This window comes from Osmia bicornis, chromosome 2 (genome assembly GCF_907164935.1).
Source record: "Osmia bicornis bicornis chromosome 2, iOsmBic2.1, whole genome shotgun sequence".
In the NCBI taxonomy this organism is placed as follows: domain Eukaryota; kingdom Metazoa; phylum Arthropoda; class Insecta; order Hymenoptera; family Megachilidae; genus Osmia; species Osmia bicornis.
This window is the reverse complement of record NC_060217.1, coordinates 3,014,618-3,027,611: the sequence shown is the minus strand read 5'-3', so window position 1 is coordinate 3,027,611 and position 12,994 is coordinate 3,014,618. Positions and strand designations below refer to the sequence as shown.

Sequence of the window (12,994 nt, the reverse complement as noted above, 5' to 3'; positions counted from 1 at the left end):
TTGTGAAGAAGTTTGAATTTGCTGAGTTTCATCTGTCAATATCATAAAACTTTCTATTACCAAGGAAAAATTGTTAAATTTATGAAATTTCATCTGAAAATTAAAAATCTCCAGACCTACTCAATCTTTTTTACATTAATAGAGAATGTATAGGGTTATCGAAATTAAGTGTCGCATCGTCAAATGGAAATAAAACGCAAAGTATGTGATTTCTTTTACGGTTTCTTTATTTTAACACAAAGTCTACTGTATGACATTAATTATCAAAGACAATATTATTTAAATGTCCTCCTCGGCTTTCTCCACAAGCCTAATGCGATTCATTAAATTCGTTCGTTAAATTTAGTCAAACGTATCAAGCTCGCAAAGATAGCTGAGAAAGACTGTTAAATGTTATTGTTTTTCATAATTAATGTCATAAAATAGACTTTGCATTAAAATAAAGTAACCATACAATTTTATTTCAATTTGAAGATGTGACACTCAATTTGGATAACCTTATATTATACTAAAAATATCCACTAACTTTTTTCCCGCTTTCAATCATCCCGTTAATAAAATGTTACTTACGGTATACCGATTTCAATTGATATTTATCAACGTGTTTTTTTTTTTCACGGATTTATCGAAGTCTAACGTAAGTCTGAATGATCGCGTCGATGATCAGCTCCATTAACGCGATTAAAGTAAAATAAAAGAGAGGAAACGAGCAAGGTAATTGCGCGCTTGTTACACGTCGTTCGTCGAGTTCTTCGGCATGGATTCGTAACCGGTATTGAATGCCATTAACGTGAGCTGTAATGCTCGAGGAAAGACGCGGGAAAAAAAAGCGTTTCCTGTCTGAATCGATGCAACGGTAATAATGGAGCGCGGTTATGTGCACACATCCGGTCTGGCAAGTGTTTCACCTCGACTCTATTAGCGACGTTTTAACTGGGATCTCGAAAGTTTATATTCAATGATCCGTCGATCATCTATCATTCTCATTTGTGACAGAATCGCCCGCCCAACTTCCGTTTAAACTCATTTTCCTCATCGAGGTTTTTACACATTTCCTTTAAAATATTTTTCTTTGATTTATTTGTTAATTTTCATTCATCAGTTGAATGAAAATTTCAGTCTGTCAGACATTTCCGTTTCACACTATTGTTGCTTCATGGTTGAACAGGAAGAATAAAGTACATCATTAAGTTGCTTTTAGCACACTTAAATATTAACATTTCGATTTAGTAAATTGATGTTCAGAGGCCCATTACATCATTGATTTTCAGTCAATAATTACCGGCATCGAAACGAATAGGCTTTCAGTCGGTGAAATATAAATTGTGATAGTAAAACGAAAGTAAATCGATGAAGTAACACCTTTCGAGGAACCTTTGATCTTTAAATAAATGGAACCCTTTCATATTTCATTACTATTTATGGAAGAAAATTACATTTATTTTACTTTAAATATTTGAGGACTCGAACACATTTGATATTGCAATAAAACTTTGATTTAGAAACATGTTTCTGTAGAATTCTTTTCTTCTCAGAAGTATTCTACTTTCCAGAGGTTGTTTTTATAGATAAAAAAACTTCATTCCTATAAGGAGTGACTGATGTTCTAAATACTAACAGCTGTAACGTACGTTTAAAAGAAATTTAAAGGAAAGAATTCAAATTTTTCTTTCGTGGAAAGAAATATTGACAGAAGATTCCGCGATTAACGTAAACAAAAATTCAATCGAAAGAAGTAAACTGGGCTAACGGGTCGAAAGCGATCGTCGCTAATTATTAAGTATCCACTTTCTCGTTAAATTTCTTCTTTCAAAAGATTTTCTTATCACGTAGATGCAACAGATTCGTGAGAAAGACTTCGATCTTTGCCTTTTTTCGGACACGACATATTAACGAAGCGGAAATAGGAAGCTGGGGCAATTTACACCGAGGTGCAAAGGCATTACGCGGTGTCAAAGTTGAATTACGCTCGGGACTTAATTAAACCGAAGCGCAGGTGTTCGCAGGATTAAGGTAGCATTTCCAGGATCGTTGAAACCCTCGGGTAGTCACGAATTGATCGATTCTCAATTCAGTTGTACATTCATAAACGTCTGCGTCGGTTAGCCTTTGAATTATGCAGAGAAAGAGAGAAGTTGCAATAAAATGAACAAAGTATCGACGTGTTTATGGTGCCAAGTCGAAGTAGAATTTAATTGCTGCGCAGACCTTACTTCACGTTTGCTCTTCATATGGGAAAGTCAAGATATCTCTTACGCAACAAATCGCACATTGACTTATACTTTATCTTCGATCAGTCTCTTTCTAGGCATGGTTGTCTTGTAACGTATCTACGTATCTAGTTGTATCGATATTCGATCGAAGATTCTTGCGATACTTGTGCATCGAATTAAACGCGACTGACCCATTGCCAACAGCTATAGAAGATCGCCTTGTCTTCCAGCTTGATTCGCAGTTACCCGTGGCAAAGCGAAAGGCATTGTTCGATTCGCTTTGGAAACACGAGTCGATGTTGTACTTAGTAAACGGACAAAACTGTCCGTCCATTGACTTCACCGTGAGAACAAGTGTCGCTGTTTCATTGAACCGTTGCGTTGCAATGGTCGTGACTAATGATTGATTTATACTATCCGTTGTAACAGGGAGTAATAAAGTACTACCACATTCAGGGTAGTCATTTTTTTGTCATAGTTAAGTGTAGTACACGTTAAAATACTAATTACATATTAAGAATACGCCAATTATCAATGACTTCCCTCCAGCCTTTTACTTTCGTTGCTATTCAATATTTATTCAACACTGGCCGAATGATTTTAATCGAAACACGTAGTAGCAATGTTTTGCAATTCAAATATTATGGAATTTTAATGATTATTACTCGCCACGTAATATGAAATCGTTGTTTCGTTAACTTCTTCTGTCAGAAGTTCATTGTGCGGTTTAATCTCTCTTTTCTGTACTGTCAATTTCGTTTTTCACCCAACGAACGTCATATTTGGCTTCGTTCACCGTCGGCTGACTTTTACGGAACAACGTAATGGCGTGTCGAAAGTGTTGAATGCTAATTCTTTCGATTTATTCTCATCGCGCAATTTTCCCGTGATCAGTCATTAAGAGGTGTTCCCTTGTTCGGTAGAGAAAAGAAGCGCTTTGTTGGAAGTTGTTTAATGACGTTCACACTTCGATATCGCAACCATCGAACGATAAACTGCCGTGTCATCGTTGCAAATAAACGTAATCGTTATGAGAAGAGCGGACGGAAGACAACATGAATCGTGAAGCGTATTATGCGCTTTTGTCTACGGGGATCAGAGTTTGAGTTTCATTCAAGAGAAATGCAGGTCAACGCACCTACTTCGTCACGATCATTCAGAACTACCGAATGTATTATAATTTATAATAAGTAGAATGTATCTTCTTGGATTCTGTTCGTAATGAATGAAATACTTGAGCTATTTTATTCTAGATTATTTCCCACATTGATTTTTATAATTGTACAAGTCATAAATATCGCAAATGAGACTATTCATTAAAATGCAGAGACCACCCTCAGATACCCATAAAGAAATACGTAATTGCATAAGCTGGAACTGCATAAATCATAAACCACTTAAGAAAGTATGATCGAAAGAAATGTAGATGCAGAGAAATATTTTCCTAATTACATCAAAAATTCAGACGATTCGATCGCGCGTTCCTACCAGTGTTCCATTGATTAGAGTCGATTAGCTTCGTCATTATCGTCGCCTGTCTAGCCTTAGGGGTTCCCTCTGAAAACGCTCGGATTCGTTGGTATTCCGTCCGGTTGTTAATTAGCAGTCAGGCGAACCTGACGGTAAAACTCTGGGAATACTATGATCCGTTGGCATAAGACTGGGTACTTGCTTCACTTCCTGCATTTAATGGGATACCAGTTGTCAGTTGGCTAGCTCGTAGGCCACAATATAAAATAACCATGCGATTCGTGCGTGATTCGCGGTATATGTATATTATACTATTGCGGTGCACTGGGTCACGCGTCGCCACATGCCTTTATTTTACTCGTGAACCAACCTACATCCTAGCCAGGCCAACTTGCGTCATTTTACTATGGGCACCACGCGACCACCGTGGAAATCCAAAGATCGTAAACTACCGAGCGAATTTCTAACAATTCGACTTGGAATTTAACACGTTGAAAGCCACGAGGGTCACCGGTGACCGGAATCGCATATTACACTCAGTCCAATAATTAAAAGAAAACGATAGAAAAATATTATTTTCTAATAATGTAAGGTACCAAATGAAAAGCTTGAGATTTGAAATTTGAAAATTAATTATTTCTATTCTTAATAATTAGAGGTTTAATACGTCTCGTAATCGTCGAAGAGACAGGCAACCTTGTCTCGATCGTTTTCGCGTAAAAAGAGAAAAGCGCGGTTAAAATGAATACCTCGAAGGAAAAGCGTTCGTTTTGTTAGTTTGAATCGTTTCACGCCACGAAGAAATATTACGCCATTTCTCGGCCGTTTCGCGCGGCGACATTAGATAACAGTCGGTTGACAGAAAGACCAGTGTTCTGACTAATTACCGGGTAACAAAGACAAGCTCTGGACAAAGTGAGACGTGCAATTTCACGTTTCGCGGCTCTCCCGCTGTCTCGTTATTCTTACATAAACGCGTTCCGCGGTCGGGAACTCGATTGGCCGGTCGGATCGATACGCATGGACGACATTTTAATAAGCAAAATCGAATGTGAGGCATTCGAGACACCGCGATCACCGTGGACGGAAAACCGCGGCTTCTGGAATGTGAAAAACGACCGCCTACTATACGTGCAACTCGGTTTATTCCACGATTCAACGCTCGATATTTTACTCTTGGAAGCCGATGAAAATCTGTAGGCAAATTTCATATTCTACGCCGTCTTATTTCACCGATCGTATATCACTCAACTTGTCGCGATTCTATTGATCGTAAAACGAAGATATGTTATATTGGATGAAGATAGAAACATTCTTCGATAGAAGAGAAATTTCACGATAATATTTCTCGTTTTACATTCTTTGAGAAGTGGATAATTACCAATGAAAATGAAATACGTTTCGAATTTTGTTCCTAGTATTATGTCACACTGAAAAGATATAAAAATCGATGTGTTTCACTTCCATTATATTCCTCGCTAGATCCTTGTCACAGTTATGATTTCATTGATATCATTATAACAATTGTGCCTAGTCACACGAAGCGGATGTTCCTGCAAAGATACGCATTTTCACAGTAAATGAAGAAGATTACCGAAAGCACGATATCATTGTGTTAATTTTACTCGCTTCCTACTTTCTGGAACATTCTACAGGATTTTGCCTAATTATCGTCTAATTATCGCAAATCAAATGATACTCGACGAATCTCACGAATTCAGCGTCCCGAAGGAAAAAGAGGCGCGAAGGTGAAATCGGTAGCTAATTAAAACGCAGACATTTGACGAATTGCGACAAAGGCGGCGTCGTTCGCGTCGATTCGCACGGCTTTCGACACATCCTGTACCATTTCTGCCACTTATACGGAACGGAAGCCATGGAAAAAGGACGAAATCGAGGTGAGCCTATTGTCCGTGGTGTGGCACCCACGTCGTCGGGCAATGGGAAGGCAGGCCTGTGTGCTTATGATCAACGGCACAGGTGAGCGTGTAAAAAGCAGAGACGAGGTCGGGAAAGTGGCGACCCACCGTCCTCGATTCTTACGCGATTTATCCGACCTTCCACCACACCCTCCGCTCGTCGAAACCTCTGATATGTCAAAGTGCGATCAGACCGGCTTAATTGCAATCGTTTCTTGCGTCTTCTAACTGCGCGAAAGGTCTTCCTCGAATGCATTTGCGCGTAACAATGATATTATATTTCTTTATTTTTCTATTGTAAGAAAGTTGGAAAAGTGAATGTGGCGAAATATAAGGGTTTCGACCGAGGTGGATGGATCAACTCTTTCTATGATATTGAGATATCGATCCGAGCTCGTAAATTTCTTCAGAAACAAATTCGTTTAAATTACAGATAGCAGAGCAATTTAGATTCTAATTTAGAGTTTCTTGAAACCTACCGGTTGTTGAACAGTAACTAACTGTTAGAATTCGAATTGATATTCGTCTATTTTATGACCCCTGTTAGAAGCAAGAGAAAGTTGATCGAAACTGCAATAATATGAGTTTCTTTGAATGTCAATGGGAGTGTCCGTGATCGAGGAACGATATAAACGATACATACTACAATTATCATAAGACACATCGGTTCGTTGAGTAGATGTAGAATCTGATATGAAACGAACGTATGATACATATCAGGTGTTTAACTTTCTCCTACAATTGAAAAAGTTTGACCAATGAAATTAACATATTGAACGAACCAATGGATTAATTTCGTATTATTTTCATCAAGAGAACAGATGGGTAAAATGATTGGTCTATTGTTCACTCTGCTCACGTTTATTCGCTTGCAGGTACGACGTTGTTTTGGCTACTGTGCTTACACGTGAGAACCAAGCTGTCACGTGCCGCTTCTTTCACACGATTTTACTCTCAATATAATCACCCTTGCCAGTTGCGACACGTGAACTCTCGAACCGTGGCTCGTCAGCTTTGTGTAACTCGGTACAATTATTCCAACGATATCAATGGAAACATAATTATGGCAATGATCATCTTAGGCAACGGCATGACGATTATGCATGCATTGGTTTCGAAGAAACCAGATTGCAGGAATTGCCTTTCTTTAAATATCTCGAGAGAACTGATACCATATCCTGTGATTTTTTCAAACGTCAGCTGCTATCTTAAAGAAATAATCTGTAGTACGATTAAAACATTAGTAAGTGGTAAATTAGGACGTTAGAATCGGTAAGTCGTAACATTTGAATATTCAATTTCAACTTTCAATCATAATATTCGACAGTGTCTTAAGTCACAGCTACCTAAATCACGCTGACAGCTCCGTTTTGTCTAGCCGTAGAGACGTGAACGTTCCTAATTTCTTTGATCTCTCGTGTAGATCTCCTTCTGGCGGATAATAAGAGTAGCCGTTAGAAAATCACGCTCGGTTTCTCGGCGACTTGTGTTACGTTCGCGGATCCCGTGTTCACGGTTGGACACCTGGCGATGCTGATTATTGTGTCTGCATCCCTGACAGAACGTGACACGTTGAAACGTGACGTGCCGTTACCGGGATAACCGTGTACCGTTCGAGAAACCGAAACAAGCGGAGAAAAAAAAAAAAAAAACTTTCTCGTCTAGAATTTCCAGCATAATTTTCCCGCTTGCCCGAGCGATTTGCATGAGGACCGAATGGTAACGTACGCGATATTTCCACCGACGACGGCGCGAATTGCTGTCAGCCGTTTTTGCCCTCCACGATTATTCAATTTAACGTCGATCAGATAGATGAATGCTATTAGTGACGAGGAAAATATCGAGGGACAAAAAATAATTAGGATAATGGTGGTTTCTGGTTAATACACACACTAGTTATTGACAATGATCGATGACTGGCGCGTGCTGCATACAAGAATTACTAGAAAATTAGGTTTTTTTTCTGTATGATAAACCTATAAGCAATAGTTATTTTCGAATTAGAGAGTCTTCGATTTTACTTTCTAGAGATCCGAACAGTTGGTCGAAGAATGAAAAATTCAGATTTTCTCTGTAATTAGCTAAATCCTCCGACTGAAATGAACACGTTAAGCTTGATCGTGTTTAATTATAAAAAGAAATTTTAGAAGTTTTAGCTCCTAAGGTTGATCGGGTTTTAACGACACCAGGAACGAAATTCTGAATTATGCGATCATATTCGTAATACGGTATAATTAAACGCGATGGAATATAATTAAAAGCGAAGCGAAGTTCTTGTACCGAACGATACGCAATTGATAATTACAGATTGCGTATCCGGTATCGGTTGATCGGACGATTTTTCGCTCGATGATCGGTCATTCGACACCTCGGAGGCTGAAAGTGAAAAGCTTCGGCGAAAGTTCTCACATTAGTGGGCGCGATCGTTTCTAGCATCTGTCAAAGTCTTAGCGTGAAGTTTTCTCTATTTACCCTCTCGACAATTGATGTCCTGCCGCTAATAGGTAAACTCTCCTAGCGTCATAAACGTTCGCGATATTCGTATCTACGTGGAAAGTGTTGGTTTTACAGGCGATAGACCGAAGAATTTTACCGTCGATTAAACGGCGAAATCGAAGGATACGCTTTGCAAAAAGAATGCGGGATAATAATAAAGGAGCGGTTGCGTAAGGCAATAGCTGCATGCTTTTAATATTCATGGAATTCAAGCGCAGATCTATTAGAATATTAAACTGGCAATATTTTACTTCAAATGTAATAAGAGGTCGTTAAGAAAAATACGAATTTCGAGACTTCGAGTTCAAAGGCTCTAGTTCTTATAACTCAAGATTCAAACCTTGACAATTCTATCGTTCAAAGATTAAACCACGACTGGAACTTTCAAAATTCTAAATTGAAAGATTATTTTAACAAAAATACTCGAAGTTCTTCTTTTCTATTACTCGAATCTAGAACGATCACCTGTCATTGCTCCTGCTCCATTTCACCAAGTCGATAGATAATTTCCTCTGAATTCCACCCACGTTCACGCCATATTCTAAAAAGAAAGGTAAATAGGCATCGGGGAACTAGATGATCATTTCCTAGCCAGAAAAGTTTCACTCGTCCTGAATCTCTTCGAGCATTCTTCTAACCACACACGATTTCTCGAAACGTCGGAAAGATTCATCGCGTCCGTGCGGTTTCAAATTGCAGCTCATACATATTATCGGTTAAGTTTCATGCAAGTTAGCCAAGGTCGTTGAATATTTCGCGTGAAATCGCGAATCGTTGAAAAGTAGAGAATGATTCGAGTTGTTTGAAAAGGTGGATCGAGGGGTTTTTCCGTTTGCCTTCGAACTGACCGAATTGAAATTACAATCTAATTACTAAATTAGCTCTCAATTCCTAACTCAATTATCTCTCCGTAGCCACTTTCATTTGCTCCAGACGGACAGAGCGTAATCAGACTCCCGTTACGTATTTTTAATTCGCAAACTTCCATGCCAATCATGTGGTCGGTCGCGTTTCACCGACCAAGAACGTCCTAGATGTTCTACTGCCTTCCATGTTCGTCTTGGTTTTCTATTACGAACACGTGCTGTTGCAGAATTCATCGTGTTTTTACGTTACGAAGCAGCGATAATTGAGCGGCGTTTCGTTCGCGAATCGCATGTAAAGTTCGAAACTCGCACGAGCGGGTCGCAGGAAGAATCGGGATATTAGTATGACTTCCAGAAGTGCTCCAGCGAGTCGGCACGCTTCGTCGATGACCGAACGACACGAAAATTTTGCTCAATCACCGTACGTGTCCTGCATGAAGGAACCCCTGACGCGTGTACTCGTCTCAATTCGAAGAAAGCAGCACTAGGTCGCGGAGTTCTCCTTTTTGGTCACGCGTCTCGGATGTACACAAATGTTTATGCGATCCCGTGTAAACCGGTGCTATATTTTATCGCGGAATTGCCAGAAAGCTGGAAAATATACCGAGACGTTATCGTTCCCAATGATGGTTGGCGATGTACGTTCCTGGTTTTATAATGGCTTTCGAAAACTTTCTTCCGGGACATATCCTGCATCGCCTACGCGATTCTTTTATAGTAGATGCATGTCTTTTAGATGGAACTTCGAAGTGACGCAGGTTTTTATTAGATTACGGGATTTAAATTCAATAAAACGCAATATATTTATCTTGGAAAACTAATTTATTATAAGCTCGGAAGGACTTAACTCTATGAAGGCTGAGAAGTACGCTTTTTGAAAATTCATGGAAGAAAATCTGGCGCCCACTTGCAGAAAGAAAAATAAGGCCAGAAGCCCATTGACTCTTTTCTTTACAATACTCTCAGTATCTCTCAACACCAAGATTCATTTTTGCTTATAACTGAAAGATTTAATAATCCAACAGTTTTCCCCGGATTAATGAAAATAACCGAATAACAAGCAAAAGAGAAGAGGTTTAAAACAGTAGATCGAAGCAACAGATTATAGAATTAATCCTGAATATCCTTTAAATCGTGCACCTTGCCAGACACGTCTGTGTCTACTTTGATAGCCAACGTGTTAATTGAACATAGACCGATAATATCTGAGAAGCTTATTCGATACTCAACATCTCGTTTTCCGTCCCGTTTGCGAACTTCGATTAGGTTCAATCTCGAATCGCAGTTCAATCTTGCCCGTCCTAGAAACGACAGCAAGAGTCGAGCAAAACACCGCAAATTGATTCGGATGCCTGCAATTGAGAAGGATTACGCTCGAAGGAACGTTCGTGCAAATAAGTCCGATACAAATCGCAGGGATTTTCTGCGTTTATTAGCAACGAGGGTACAGTTAAAGGTCGTGTACCAGACAGAGATGAAAGATGCTGCAATTGGACCATAAAGGTTACGACTTGTACGCGAAGAGGAGGAATAAAGCGAATTATTCAACTGTATTTCATGAATTGTCCTCTTAAAAAATACTGACAAAAAGTCTTTCACGTGGCCCCGATTTTAGACTGGACGGAAGAACATTCGGTAAAAACGCGTTCGAACATCAAAGGGAATCTTTCTTTCGCTTTTCGGAACAATTATTTTGTGTTATTCGTTTGTAACACGCACCATGCGAAACGAAAGTGAATTATTTACACTTTCGTGATGCATCGCGGTTGAAAATGAAAGTACGGTGAGATGAGTCAGATGCATCGCACAGGATGTGTCAAAAGTGAGAATAGGATAGAAGATTTATTAAAGAATCCAACTTGATTAAATAGCCATTGGGAAATCAACAGGAGCACTCTCAAGAAGCATGGAATTCCAATGTTTTCCTCTTGCACGAATCAGAGAATCATCAGCTAACATTAGTTAATGTCTTCGATTTCCAATAACGGGGTCCCAGGTTGAATCATTTAACGGGACCGTGAATATATAAATAATTCATGATCAGTCGCAATCCCCCTGTGGATGTTAATTACACGAATTCTTCGTGAATCCACCGAAATTTCTGAAATCAAAGATACCGTAACGAGTGTTAGCTGGGAATCGTAAACTCGGTTGCACGAAAGATTCTCAATTAGCCTCTCATTTTAATCGCGAATGCCACGCGAAGTTCGAGCTCAGCCAGCAGCGACTGAAGTTGACTTTAATTAACTCTCGAAGCGGTGCTTCATTAACCGTACAAGGCGAGTCACTTAATTAAGCTAATTGCCGCCACAAAAGGATTCACCGTGCAAGGACGAGCACCGTTCCATAAAAAGAGCGACGAGCTGTTTTCTTAAATTGTTCAACACCCACGTTGTGTCTCGGTTGCATACCTGAGGTAACTCTAGACGAAGATGCAGAGGTTCTTGCACCGGTCTCGGTAAGAAATTCGAAGGCGAACGACACCGTGCACGAGGCATTCAGTCGGTATTAAGCAACAGGGGACCTGGTATTCGACCAAAGTCTCGTGCACTTGACATTGGTGAAACCAGTAAGCCATGATTCGTGTACGCACGAAACTAGTTCGACCGCTTTCTTGCCGGTCGTTGACTGTCGAATGCCATCTTTTATCGGCAAACGAGCGGGTGTCATTGGCCAAGGCCAATGACGAAGATCGAGGCTGTTTCGTTGGTAATGTAATATCGACGATCAAATACCATACCTCTCGATGAAATTGAAATGAGTTTGTAACTCTAGAAACACTCCGACGGATCATATTTGTAACGTATAAAATACTTAATTAATAGGAATGTAGAGTGGAAGTTTACGATTGCCTTTTAATAGTAAAATGACTCCTGGGAAATGAAAGATAATTCCAAAGAAATCCCTCGAGTCAATCGAGATCGTAAGAACTTTCATCGACTTTCTTCAATTGTACAACAATAAATTATAGGTAGAATTCTTGGAATCCAATACGATGGACGCGTATAGGTAGATCAGATCTATCCCGACAGGTCAGATCACTCTCTATTTCCGAAGCAGCTGTGCCACGATCGCTGATCTAAAACTGTGTCACGCTTTCTGCATCACTACTTGTCCAGCACGCAATCGATCGAACGGGAACGAAACCGATTCGTAGATCGTGCAAGCAACTGGTAACAACGGTACCTGTCTTCCGCTTTTGTCGAGAAAGCTCGATCGAAAACCTTTTACAAACAATCGAAGGTGATTTGTCGAATATCTGTTACGAGAAACATTCTGGATCACCTATTTACCTAGATAATAGTGGCAATTAGGTCCCAATTTTCCACTCGCTAATCAAACATGATTATACTCCAATCTGCTCTACAATTGATTTCAATTAAGCAGAATCAACTTTGTGGTCGTTTTTGCTTTGATTTAATATTCATTCAATTTGCAAGGTAATCCCTCGATCATCCGTGCCATTTTTCTTTTAACCTTTCGTCCAGATCATCAAGGTGTGCATATTTTATGACAGAGCGGTCTTAATCCAACAATTGAAGGTGATTATCGACGATCATTCGCGACGATAGTGAGCTTCTTCCATGAAGGGAGGAGATGCAAAAGAAAAGAGAAACGTCTCGTTAAGAACGATATCGAACGATCCTGTGATGCATTTCACTGGATCGTACATGGACGAAGATCGATTTCTCGTGACCCAAAATTTGCGGTGTCGTTTCCTGGCTGATTTCGACGACAGCCTTTCTCCCGTCTTCCATCATCCGATCCTCGATCCTTCGACCTTAATCCTGGAAATTCTGTGAAATGTTTCCTTAAGAGGTGCAAATCCCTTTTCCGTCGTGCCGTCGATGCTCATTTCTTCTCGCGTTTCTACACGCGTTGGAATTGTGCAAGTAGCACTCAATTTCCAGCGGTAAATTGAAAGTTAATAAAAAGTAACAGTGCTGGTGATGTAACTTCTTTCTTCTACCGCGAGCACGGTTTCACTTTAACAAACAGCGGTAAGCAATGTTTGTGTTGTACTTATTTT

General features: G+C 39.7%; 1 protein-coding gene across 1 annotated transcript in view; it reads left to right on the top strand.

The window, feature by feature from the left end:
• LOC114875532 (L-ascorbate oxidase-like) overlaps positions 1-12,994 on the top strand; it is a 34,096-nt gene that overhangs the window by 5,848 nt on the left and 15,254 nt on the right. The window lies entirely within an intron of this gene.